A 12257-nucleotide genomic window follows, 5' to 3' on the forward strand; every position below is an offset into this window, starting at 1 on the left:
ATATTGTGAAAGTAAAATTTCCACTGGCGGCCTGCACTCCCGACCAGCCTCATCAGAGATCTTATATTGCCTAGGTCCAGCACGCCTCCCAAATTCCGGTCAGGCTATAGCAGTGTATTCTGGGACTTGTAGTCCTGTTCCTAACACTCTAAACTCAGGCCGAGGGGAGCCAGCATCCAAAGTAACCCCCTGGGCTGGGAGAAGCGCTCATGTTCGGGTCCGGGCTAACTTGAGAGCTTTGTGGAGGCCTCGGACGAGCTCCCGGGATCCCCGAGGCGGGCTGCCACCCTCTGTTGGGGGTGTGCCTGAAAGCAGCATGTTTTCTGTGTCTGTTGATGATCTCGAAAGTGCAGTAAAGACTATCTTGCCAGTGTTAGGTTGATGTGCTTTTCAGTGCTTTCTGTAGTGGATGAGGATATCACTGTGACAGAAGCAGAGGTGGCCTGACCGACCCTGCTGGTATGTCTTGGAGCAGCTGCTCTAAGGGAGGAGTGGGCGCTCCCTGGTGGTCTAGTGGTTAGGATTCGGCGCTCTCACCGCCGCGGCCCGGGTTCGATTCCCGGTCAGGGAAGGGGACTTTTTTTACACTCTGTACTTCCGTTTTTTTTGGGATCCTATTTAAACACATTTTTTAAGGTTTTACGTGGCAAGTCTTGCTTTACATACATTTCTTCTTTACTTGACTTGCCACCTGCTAATAACTACGTCACCTTTCAGGGACAGAGACAAAGCACGGATAGAAAAGTCAATGCTGGTCGTCAAAGCTTATTCTTCACAACGGATGCATTTCCACTTGGAAGATGCATTGGCAAATCCAGGAGGCCTGTTTCTATGGGTCTCCAGTTCTATCAAGAGTCTAGTCTCAAGACAACTTTGAAAGGAAGAGACTTGCTTCTGAAGATTGCAGCAGCATTGGCGGGAGAGAGGCGCACGGGCGGGCGGGACACTGCTCCTCAAGCCCGGTTTTACGCAGGATGGGCGGAGGGCCTCAGTCTGTCTGTCCGGCGGGGGCTCTCTCTTTAGCCTCATGGCCAGTCCGGCCCTGGAGCAGTCATGTCTCACAAAGGGCGGGTCTAGGCCGTCACTCTGGAGTCTGTATCCTCCGGGTGAGGTCTCCGATTCTTCCACCTGAGGGCTGGAGAGAAGGGGGGCGTTTGGTCCGGGGCGCCAGTCACAGTCGCCCTTGAGAGGCGTTCATAAGGTAGTTTGTAACTGTAACTGTGTCTGGACTGGTTGTTCTAAGGTGCGCTAAGTGATGTCTTAGCATTTGGAAGAAGCTTTGAGAAACGCGGGTGGCCTCTTTCTTTTCCTTTGCTTGCTTTGCTTAGGAAAGGAAAGTCTCCATTGGAGGGTTTGGTGTTTTCTCCAGCCCTTGAGTTGGTGTTTAGAAGCAGAATGCGAGGTGGATGGCTGGGCTCCGCTCCCACTCCTCATGTGATATAGCGCCTTGTCATCCCCTCCCAACCTAGCCTTTGATAGCTCAGTTGGTAGAGCGGAGGACTGTAGTGGAGTGACTGTCATCCTTAGGTCGCTGGTTCAAATCCGGCTCGAAGGATTTTTGCAAACTCTTCACTTTTTTTCCCTCTGCTTCCCAATGGAAAGCGCCTCTTTCTCGGACCCTCACACGCCGGGGCTTTTCCTGCCTCCCCTTTTCACCTTTACAGCCCAGCTCTCTCCTCCGGCGGGGGTGAGGGGGGTGGTGTCTCTCGCCCCCCCCCCCCCCTCCCTGTGTGCAGCCCCCGCTGCAATGCCCCCTCATCAGACAGAGCCAGGGGCCCCTGGGCTGAAGAGCCAGTCCGGGGCCCCCCCTCTGAAGCAGCCCTGGGAGCTGGTTGTGGTGACTCTGGCATCAGGGGATGCTGCTGAGAGCGTCTGCCTGGAGGCGAGAGGGTTGCTGTGAGGTGTGAGGGAGGAGTGTGTTTGTGTGTGTATGGTGGGAGAGAGTGTGTGTGTGTGTGTTTGTTGAGCCCGTGGCCCCCTGTGTTGGTGTCAAGGAGTTGATAAATGGCACGAACCGGTAGCATATCGGGGAGAGGCGGCTTGAAGGCCACATGAGGAGCGGCTCAGCAGGTCGAGCTTCATCGGTTCCTCGTTAGTATAGTGGTCAGTATCCCCGCCTGTCACGCGGGAGACCGGGGTTCAATTCCCCGACGGGGAGGATTCAGTCGCCTTTTTTAAAGCATGACAATTCTACCTCTATTTTAAAAGGCATCTAGAATGTGACACCCCTGCTATTGTGTACTGGCGCTTTTCATGTATGACGTCATCTCCGTTAACAGAAAGACTTACTAATACAATCTCACCATTTTTCAAATCAACCACGGGCGATTTTTAAGTCGCACACTTTTTGGGAAGCATTTCTGCCTTTCCATGTTCAGCTTCTGTGTACTTTATTGGAAAAAGAAACGTGCACGAAGGGTTATTATTGACATCAGAAATCAAAGGACTGCATGATCAACATAATGCATTTAAGCCCGTTTTCCTTTTTACAGAAACATACATGAAATGATGGATCGTGCTCTGAATGAGGAATTGTTTCATATGACGGTGAAGCTTTTTTAAAATCTCTTTGTTTAAGTCTAATGGGTTAGAACTTCCAGTCATATTGTGAAAGTAAAATTTCCACTGGCGGCCTGCACTCCCGACCAGCCTCATCAGAGATCTTATATTGCCTAGGTCCAGCACGCCTCCCAAATTCCGGTCAGGCTATAGCAGTGTATTCTGGGACTTGTAGTCCTGTTCCTAACACTCTAAACTCAGGCCGAGGGGAGCCAGCATCCAAAGTAACCCCCTGGGCTGGGAGAAGCGCTCATGTTCGGGTCCGGGCTAACTTGAGAGCTTTGTGGAGGCCTCGGACGAGCTCCCGGGATCCCCGAGGCGGGCTGCCACCCTCTGTTGGGGGTGTGCCTGAAAGCAGCATGTTTTCTGTGTCTGTTGATGATCTCGAAAGTGCAGTAAAGACTATCTTGCCAGTGTTAGGTTGATGTGCTTTTCAGTGCTTTCTGTAGTGGATGAGGATATCACTGTGACAGAAGCAGAGGTGGCCTGACCGACCCTGCTGGTATGTCTTGGAGCAGCTGCTCTAAGGGAGGAGTGGGCGCTCCCTGGTGGTCTAGTGGTTAGGATTCGCCGCTCTCACCGCCGCGGCCCGGGTTCGATTCCCGGTCAGGGAAGGGGACTTTTTTTACACTCTGTACTTCCGTTTTTTTTGGGATCCTATTTAAACACATTTTTTAAGGTTTTACGTGGCAAATCTTGCTTTACATACATTTCTTCTTTACTTGACTTGCCACCTGCTAATAACTACGTCACCTTTCAGGGACAGAGACAAAGCACGGATAGAAAAGTCAATGCTGGTCGTCAAAGCTTATTCTTCACAACGGATGCATTTCCACTTGGAAGATGCATTGGCAAATCCAGGAGGCCTGTTTCTATGGGTCTCCAGTTCTATCAAGAGTCTAGTCTCAAGACAACTTTGAAAGGAAGAGACTTGCTTCTGAAGATTGCAGCAGCATTGGCGGGAGAGAGGCGCACGGGCGGGCGGGACACTGCTCCTCAAGCCCGGTTTTACGCAGGATGGGCGGAGGGCCTCAGTCTGTCTGTCCGGCGGGGGCTCTCTCTTTAGCCTCATGGCCAGTCCGGCCCTGGAGCAGTCATGTCTCACAAAGGGCGGGTCTAGGCCGTCACTCTGGAGTCTGTATCCTCCGGGTGAGGTCTCCTATTCTTCCACCTGGGGGCTGGAGAGGAGGGGGTGTTTGGTCCGGGGCGCCAGTCACAGTCGCCCTTGAGAGGCGTTCATAAGGTAGTTTGTAACTGTAACCGTGTCTGGACTGGTTGTTCTAAGGTGCGCTAAGTGATGTCTTGGCATTTGGGAGAAGCTTTGAGAAACGCGGGTGGCCTCTTTCTTTTCCTTTGCTTGCTTTGTTTAGGAAAGGAAAGTCTCCATTGGAGGGTTTGGTGTTTTCTCAAGCCCTGGAGTTGGTGTTTAGAAACAGAATGCGAGGTAGATGGCTGGGCTCCGCGCCCACTCCTCATGCGATATAGCGCCTTGTCATCCCCTCCCAACCTAGCCTTCGATAGCTCAGTTGGTAGAGCGGAGGACTGTAGTGGAGTGACTGTCATCCTTAGGTCGCTGGTTCAAATCCGGCTCGAAGGATTTTTGCAAACTCTTCACTTTTTTTCCCTCTGCTTCACAATGGAAAGCGCCTCTTTCTCGGACCCTCACACGCCGGGGCTTTTCCTGCCTCCCCTCTTCACCTTTGCAGCCCAGCTCTCTCCTCCGGCGGGGGCGAGGGGGGGTGGTGTCTCCCGCCCCCCTCCCTGTGTGCAGCCCCCGCTGCAATGCCCCCTCATCAGACAGAGCCAGGGGCCCCTGGGCTGAAGAGCCAGTCCGGGGCCCCGTCTGAAGCAGCCCTGGGAGCTGGTTGTGGTGACTCTGGCATCAGGGGATGCTGCTGAGAGCGTCTGCTAGGAGGCGAGAGGGTTGCTGTGAGGTGTGAGGGAGGAGTGTGTTTGTGTGTGTATGGGGGGAGAGAGTGTGTGTGTGTTTGTTGAGCCCGTGGCCCCCTGTGTTGGTGTCAAGGAGTTGATAAATGGCACGAACCGGTAGCATATAGTGAAGAGGCGGCTCGAAGGCCACATGAGGAGCGGCCCAGCAGTTCGAGATGCATCGGTTCCTCGTTAGTATAGTGGTCAGTATCCCCGCCTGTCACGCGGGAGACCGGGGTTCAATTCCCCGACGGGGAGGATTCAGGCGCCTTTTTTAAAGCATGACAATTCTACCTCTATTTAAAGTGGCATCTAGAATGTGACACCCCTGCTATTGTTTACTGGCGCTTTTCATGTATGACGTCATCTCCGTTAACAGAAAGACTTACTAATACAATCTCACCATTTTTCAAATCAAACACGGGCGATTTTTAAGGCGCACACTTTTTGGGAAGCATTTCTGCCTTTCCATGTTCAGCTTCTGTGTACTTTATTGGAAAAAGAAGCGTGCACGAAGGGTTATTATTGACATCAGAAATCAACGGACTGCAGGATCAACATAATGCATTTAAGCCCGTTTCCCTTTTTACAGAAACATAAATGAAATGATGGATCGTGCTCTGAAGGAGGAATTGTTTTATATGACGGTGAAGCTTTTTTAAAATCTCTTTGTTTAAGTCTAATGGGTTAGAACTTCCAGTCATATTGTGAAAGTAAAATTTCCACTGGCGGCCTGCACTCCCGACCAGCCTCATCAGAGATCTTATATTGCCTAGGTCCAGCACGCCTACCAAATTCCGGTCAGGTTATAGCAGTGTATTCTGGGACTTGTAGTCCTGCTCCTAACACTCTAAACTCAGGCCGAGGGGAGCCAGCATCCAAAGTAACCCCCTGGGCTGGGAGAAGCGCTCATGTTCGGGTCTGGGCTAACTTGAGAGCTGTGTGGAGGCCTCGGACGAGCTCCAGGGATCCCCGAGAAGGGCTGCTACCCTCTGTTGGGGGTGTGCCTGAAAGCAGCGTGTTTTCTGTGTCTGTTGATGATCTCGAAAGTGCAGGAAAGACTATCTTGCCAGTGTTAGGTTGATGTGCTTTTCAGTGCTTTCTGTAGTGGATGAGGATATCACTGTGACAGAAGCAGAGGTGGCCTGACCGACCCTGCTGGTATGTCTTGGAGCAGCTGCTCTGAGGTAGAGGTGGGCGCTCCCTGGTGGTCTAGTGGTTAGGATTCGGCGCTCTCACCGCCGCGGCCCGGGTTCGATTCCCGGTCAGGGAAGGGGACTTTTTTGACACTCTGTACTTCCGTTTTTTAGGTCGAGCCTTTACCATTCCGCAGGAATGGGAAATGGGGAGAATTCAAGTCGGCTATTTTCTCGTCAAACCAAAGGGCTTTCAGCCCGCGGTTTTCATGCAGTGCCCGTCAACATGCACGCGCATCGCATGCAAGCCCAGCCCAGTCCTCCCCTCATTCACGCCCACCCACCAGGCTCTCCCGCCCCCATCAGGCTTCTCTCCCAATCCGCATGCAAGCCCAGCCCAGTCCTCCCCTCATTCACGCCCACCCACCAGGCTCTCCCGCCCCCATCAGGCTTCTCTCCCAATCCGCATGCAAGCCCAGCCCAGTCCTCCCCTCCTTCACGCCCACCCACCAGGCTCTCCCGCCCCCATCAGGCTTCTCTCCCAATCCGCCTGCCTCCCCTCGCGCATTCACGCCTCCCACCAGGCTTTCCCGCCCCCATCCGGCGTTTCATTTTGTTTCTGGTGTGCCTTCGCCACAATTATACTTCTGTGCGACCGAACTGGGTTTTCTCTGCCCATCAAGCTCCCTCCCGTCCAGCATGTCCCCTTCACGAGCTGAGCTGAGATGAGCTGATGGACGGCCTGTTACTCAAACCAAGCAGCAACAAACCCCTCTGCTCACCCGGCTCCACAACCGGTGCACACTTCTGGGAAACTGCGGTAACCGAGGCAAGGAACTACCCGGGAGCTTCTAACACGGCGGGGGGTTGGAAATGATCACGATCTCAACACTGCGTCCACAGATTACTAACCAGTATATACAGTTATTAAAACGTCAATTAATGTGTTCTTCTGCTCATTGCCAGGCACCGTTCCATGGCAAAAAGGATTTCTACCACAAGACACGTGTTCCACCGCCAAGGATAATATTTTTATAGAAAACCAAGAGTGAGTGTAATATTACAGGTTTACCATTCTGTGGTAGTAAGAAGCTTAACCATGTGTATTAAATACAGCAAACAGCTACTACCGCCAGCGCCCAAGAGGGAACCAGTGTATACTGCACCATAAGGCATTGATTCACAAAGGTACTTACCTGAAATGCTCCCTCTCATATTTTTCTTCTGTGCACTGAAATGCAATGTTTGTGGGCACACGTTTATTGCGGTGTGGGAGGGGCAGTTTCGGTTTGTTGGGTATCTGCTCTCCCCCACACATCTCTGTTCCCTAGACCCCTCCCCGCTAAGCGTGCACCCACGGCCCCCCAGCTCCTCCCACAAGCCCCTTTGTGTAAGCAGGGGGAGCTTCTCACCTTGTTCGTACAACCTGTTCTATAGATATGTGTAAATCAATACCCCTCCCCTCGGCCCCACTTCCGCTTACGGCCTGGAGGGCTGGGAGCCTTCCTTCATTCATTAACTCAAAAGTGCCCTCTTCCAGTGCCCCTTGCGTAAAAAAAGAAACCCGCTCCCTCCGCTTCGGGCATTCTTGAGGACAAGGAAGAGGCTGGCGACGCTGTACTTTTATTAAAACCCTCGCTCTGAACAAAAGCCTCGTAATTGACTTCTGGACTCTGCCGTTGATCTTTCCAGCCCTCCGAGAGCTGCTGCGCAGTGAGTCAACTCCTTTGCAATCTGCTGCTACTGGGGACAAATGCGCAGGTTACCAGCAGTTTAACAACAATCGTCCCGCCTGACATCCGGGCCGTGTTTATTTGCTGGGCACTGACATCACCTTAATGAGATCTCATTCATCAAGGTCTGCTGCTCTGCAAGACTGTTGTCGTGGAAGGGGATGGTGTGTGTGCCTCTGAGTATGTGTCAGTCTGTGTGTGTGTCTCTCTGACGTGCAATTGTGTGTCAGTGTTTGATTCTGCCCGCACGCCAAAGCTGGTCGGTCTTGCTTTAATATACTAATGCAGCCAAGATTTTTTTTTTTTAACATACAGTGGGCTTCTGGCCCAGCCCCTTGAGCTCCCTACTTCCGGTCAGCCCCCTTCAGCCATTGCTTTGTGATCATGTTGTAATGCGCCACAAGTGCCAACACCTAAAACGGGGCACCGTGCATGCCCCTGCTTTTGCCTTTCAGATCTCTGGACGTGGTGCAAAAAGCAGGATACAGTAGCCATTTCACCCACTATCCAGCACTTTAAATTCAGTTTTGTCGTTGATGTATTGTTCCACAGACCTGCACTTTAAACTGTCCTACACGCAGCTTGCCACAATCCAAACACTTAATTGCACCATGGCCCCTGACCGCTTGCTCTAGCGACCTGGCACTTCAAAGTTCTCAAGTGCCAAGAAGGGAGTGTGACATCCCTGCGTACTTTCGGGTGTAGATTACCCAACAATGGTGCTTTTTTGAACAACTATTAAACGGGCCATCTTGCTATGATCAGGACGGGCTGCTAGTCCTTTCACACATGGGTCCACGTGTGGTGGGGGCACTTTGGGTTATACACGTATGTCGGCACACTGCGCAGCAGCTTTTGTGTATTTTGCTCTGAGAGGTGCATAATAATTGGTCGCGTTTAAGGGTAGGATGGGGTCGTTATCTATGTTTAAACTTGATTTTATAATTATAGCAAAGGCTTCCTAGGGATCCGGCCCTGTGTCGTTGGCAGTACGAATCAAAGACGATTTATTACCCTGCCAACGTTATACCCCCACCTCTGTTTTTTTGCTTTCTTTTTATTCAATTACTTTGCCATTCTGGACACAAGCAGCTCTTATTTCACAGGCTAATTTTTGTATGGCGAGGCCATGAGCTTAACTTCAAAGGCATCCGCTCCTCCACCCCCTGCTTCAGTACAAAGGAATGCGCCGGCCCGGCCGCTTTTAATTTCATTTCCCGGCCGCGTTTATTTAATTTTATTTCGCGGCCGCGTTTTTCTGCCCTTCTGCCCTCTGTTAGACTCGTTTTTCCCTTGCAACCCCAGCATCACTCAGCGCAACCCCTGCATCACTCAGCACAACCCCTGCATCACTCAGCACAACCCCTGCATCACTCAGCGCAACCCCTGCATCACTCAGCGCAACCCCTGCATCACTCAGCGCAACCCCTGCATCACTCAGTGCAACCCCTGCATCACTCAGTGCAACCCCTGCATCACTCAGCGCAACCCCTGCAACACTCAGGGCAACCCCTGCATCACTCAGCGCAGCATCACTCAGCGCAACCCCTGCATCACTCAGCACAACCCCTGCATCAATCTCTGCAACCAATTAACAACAACTGGTTCAAATATGTTCTCTCAATGTTTCAAGCTTTATTACAAATGTCACAAAAAAAGTTAATATTTCATTTCTGTTCTTGGATTTTCATCACAATAAAATACACTGAACATAATCTTCACAAAAGTTATTTACAGAAGTTTAAGCTATTGCCATTATAAATTACAATCACTTTTATTTAAGTATTAATTATTTTAAAAAATTAAAAGCCATTGTAATTTGTAATATCAATACGTCCAAGTCACGTAAATACAAAACATGTTGCATTACAAATGCTATAGGCATCCCATTTGCAAACGTTATAACTATTGGCATTGAAAATGACAAAGCTATTAATTTAGCTATTTTCAAAACCAACACATAAATAAAAAAAAATGTCATTTACAAGACCAATAGCTCAAACTTTCCTACTGCGAGACCTATTGGCAACGCCAGTGCTTGTTTGGGATCCTATTTAAACACATTTTTTAAGGTTTTACGTGGCAAATCTTTCTTTACATACATTTCTTCTTTACTTGACTTGCCACCTGCTAATCACTGCGTCACCTTTCAGGGACAGAGACAAAGCACGGATAGAAAAGTCAATGCTGGTCGTCAAAGCTTATTCTTCACAACGGATTCATTTCCACTTGGAAGATGCATTGGCAAATCCAGGAGGCCTGTTTCTATGGGTCTCCAGTTCTATCAAGAGTCTAGTTTCAGGACAACTTTGAAAGGAAGAGACTTGCTTCTGAAGATTGCAGCAGCATTGGCGGGAGAGAGGCGCATGGGCGGGCGGGACACTGCTCCTCAAGCCCGGTTTTACGCAGGATGGTCGGAGTGCCTCCGTCTGCCTGTCCGGCGGGGGCTCTCTCTTTAGCCTCATGGCCAGTCCGGCCCTGGTGCAGTCGTGTCTCACCAAGGGCGGGTCTAGGCCGTCACTCTGGAGTCTGTATCCTCCGGGTGAGGTCTCCTATTCTTCCACCTGAGGGCTGGAGAGAAGGGGGGCGTTTGGTCCGGGGCGCCAGTCACAGTCGCCCTTGAGAGGCGTTTATATAAGGGAGTTTGTAACTGTAACCGTGTCTGGACTGGTTGTTCTAAGGTGCGCTAAGTGATGTCTTAGCATTTGGAAGAAGCTTTGAGAAACGCGGGTGGCCTCTTTCTTTTCCTTTGCTTGCTTTGTTTAGGAAAGGAAAGTCTCCATTGGAGGGTTTGGTGTTTTCTCAAGCCCTGGAGTTGGTGTTTGGAAACAGAATGCGAGGTAGATGGCTGGGCTCCGCGCCCACTCCTCATGCGATATAGCGCCTTGTCATCCCCTCCCAACCTCGCCTTCGATAGCTCAGTTGGTAGAGCGGAGGACTGTAGTGGAGTGACTGTCATCCTTAGGTCGCTGGTTCAAATCCGGCTCGAAGGATTTTTGCAAACTCTTCACTTTTTTTCCCTCTGCTTCACAATGGAAAGCGCCTCTTTCTCGGACCCTCACACGCCGGGGCTTTTCCTGCCTCCCCTCTTCACCTTTGCAGCCCAGCTCTCTCCTCCGGCGGGGGCGAGGGGGGGTGGTGTCTCCCGCCCCCCTCCCTGTGTGCAGCCCCCGCTGCAATGCCCCCTCATCAGACAGAGCCAGGGGCCCCTGGGCTGAAGAGCCAGTCCGGGGCCCCGTCTGAAGCAGCCCTGGGAGCTGGTTGTGGTGACTCTGGCATCAGGGGATGCTGCTGAGAGCGTCTGCCTGGAGGCGAGAGGGTTGCTGTGAGGTGTGAGGGAGGAGTGTGTTTGTGTGTGTATGGGGGGAGAGAGTGTGTGTGTGTTTGTTGAGCCCGTGGCCCCCTGTGTTGGTGTCAAGGAGTTGATAAATGGCACGAACCGGTAGCATATAGTGAAGAGGCGGCTCGAAGGCCACACGAGGAGCGGCCCAGCAGGTCGAGATGCATCGGTTCCTCGTTAGTATAGTGGTCAGTATCCCCGCCTGTCACGCGGGAGACCGGGGTTCAATTCCCCGACGGGGAGGATTCAGGCGCCTTTTTTAAAGCATGACAATTCTACCTCTATTTTAAGTGGCATCTAGAATGTGACACCCCTGCTATTGTTTACTGGCGCTTTTCATGTATGACGTCATCTCCGTTAACAGAAAGACTTACTAATACAATCTCACCATTTTTCAAATCAAACACGGGCGATTTTTAAGGCGCACACTTTTTGGGAAGCATTTCTGCCTTTCCATGTTCAGCTTCTGTGTACTTTATTGGAAAAAGAAGCGTGCACGAAGGGTTATTATTGACATCAGAAATCAACGGACTGCAGGATCAACATAATGCATTTAAGCCCGTTTCCCTTTTTACAGAAACATAAATGAAATGATGGATCGTGCTCTGAAGGAGGAATTGTTTTATATGACGGTGAAGCTTTTTTAAAATCTCTTTGTTTAAGTCTAATGGGTTAGAACTTCCAGTCATATTGTGAAAGTAAAATTTCCACTGGCGGCCTGCACTCCCGACCAGCCTCATCAGAGATCTTATATTGCCTAGGTCCAGCACGCCTACCAAATTCCGGTCAGGTTATAGCAGTGTATTCTGGGACTTGTAGTCCTGCTCCTAACACTCTAAACTCAGGCCGAGGGGAGCCAGCATCCAAAGTAACCCCCTGGGCTGGGAGAAGCGCTCATGTTCGGGTCTGGGCTAACTTGAGAGCTGTGTGGAGGCCTCGGACGAGCTCCAGGGATCCCCGAGAAGGGCTGCTACCCTCTGTTGGGGGTGTGCCTGAAAGCAGCGTGTTTTCTGTGTCTGTTGATGATCTCGAAAGTGCAGGAAAGACTATCTTGCCAGTGTTAGGTTGATGTGCTTTTCAGTGCTTTCTGTAGTGGATGAGGATATCACTGTGACAGAAGCAGAGGTGGCCTGACCGACCCTGCTGGTATGTCTTGGAGCAGCTGCTCTGAGGTAGAGGTGGGCGCTCCCTGGTGGTCTAGTGGTTAGGATTCGGCGCTCTCACCGCCGCGGCCCGGGTTCGATTCCCGGTCAGGGAAGGGGACTTTTTTGACACTCTGTACTTCCGTTTTTTTGGGATCCTATTTAAACACATTTTTTAAGGTTTTACGTGGCAAATCTTTCTTTACATACATTTCTTCTTTACTTGACTTGCCACCTGCTAATCACTGCGTCACCTTTCAGGGACAGAGACAAAGCACGGATAGAAAAGTCAATGCTGGTCGTCAAAGCTTATTCTTCACAACGGATGCATTTCCACTTGGAAGATGCATTGGCAAATCCAGGAGGCCTGTTTCTATGGGTCTCCAGTTCTATCAAGAGTCTAGTTTCAGGACAACTT

The 12257-nt window shown here is 51.0% G+C and overlaps 10 non-coding genes across 10 annotated transcripts; all 10 read left to right on the forward strand.

Moving 5' to 3' along the window:
- Positions 1-499: 499 nt before the first annotated feature.
- On the forward strand, positions 500-571 carry TRNAE-CUC (transfer RNA glutamic acid (anticodon CUC)). Its single transcript has one exon. It is a non-coding gene; the product is annotated as a tRNA-Glu (tRNA).
- Positions 572-1469: 898 nt separating this feature from the next.
- TRNAY-GUA (transfer RNA tyrosine (anticodon GUA)) lies at positions 1470-1555 on the forward strand. Its single transcript is given in 2 exon segments — positions 1470-1506; positions 1520-1555. It is a non-coding gene; the product is annotated as a tRNA-Tyr (tRNA).
- A 531-nt stretch (positions 1556-2086) lies between these two features.
- Positions 2087-2158, forward strand: TRNAD-GUC (transfer RNA aspartic acid (anticodon GUC)). Its single transcript has one exon. It is a non-coding gene; the product is annotated as a tRNA-Asp (tRNA).
- Positions 2159-3101: 943 nt separating this feature from the next.
- TRNAE-CUC (transfer RNA glutamic acid (anticodon CUC)) lies at positions 3102-3173 on the forward strand. Its single transcript has one exon. It is a non-coding gene; the product is annotated as a tRNA-Glu (tRNA).
- An 897-nt stretch (positions 3174-4070) lies between these two features.
- Positions 4071-4156, forward strand: TRNAY-GUA (transfer RNA tyrosine (anticodon GUA)). Its single transcript is given in 2 exon segments — positions 4071-4107; positions 4121-4156. It is a non-coding gene; the product is annotated as a tRNA-Tyr (tRNA).
- A 518-nt stretch (positions 4157-4674) lies between these two features.
- On the forward strand, positions 4675-4746 carry TRNAD-GUC (transfer RNA aspartic acid (anticodon GUC)). The gene has a single exon. It is a non-coding gene; the product is annotated as a tRNA-Asp (tRNA).
- Positions 4747-5689: 943 nt separating this feature from the next.
- Positions 5690-5761, forward strand: TRNAE-CUC (transfer RNA glutamic acid (anticodon CUC)). Its single transcript has one exon. It is a non-coding gene; the product is annotated as a tRNA-Glu (tRNA).
- A 4503-nt stretch (positions 5762-10264) lies between these two features.
- TRNAY-GUA (transfer RNA tyrosine (anticodon GUA)) lies at positions 10265-10350 on the forward strand. Its single transcript is given in 2 exon segments — positions 10265-10301; positions 10315-10350. It is a non-coding gene; the product is annotated as a tRNA-Tyr (tRNA).
- Positions 10351-10868: 518 nt separating this feature from the next.
- TRNAD-GUC (transfer RNA aspartic acid (anticodon GUC)) lies at positions 10869-10940 on the forward strand. The gene has a single exon. It is a non-coding gene; the product is annotated as a tRNA-Asp (tRNA).
- Positions 10941-11883: 943 nt separating this feature from the next.
- TRNAE-CUC (transfer RNA glutamic acid (anticodon CUC)) lies at positions 11884-11955 on the forward strand. The gene has a single exon. It is a non-coding gene; the product is annotated as a tRNA-Glu (tRNA).
- Positions 11956-12257: the final 302 nt, after the last annotated feature.

Source organism: Lissotriton vulgaris, chromosome 1_1 (genome assembly GCF_964263255.1).
Source record: "Lissotriton vulgaris chromosome 1_1, aLisVul1.2, whole genome shotgun sequence".
In the NCBI taxonomy this organism is placed as follows: Eukaryota; Metazoa; Chordata; class Amphibia; order Caudata; family Salamandridae; genus Lissotriton; species Lissotriton vulgaris.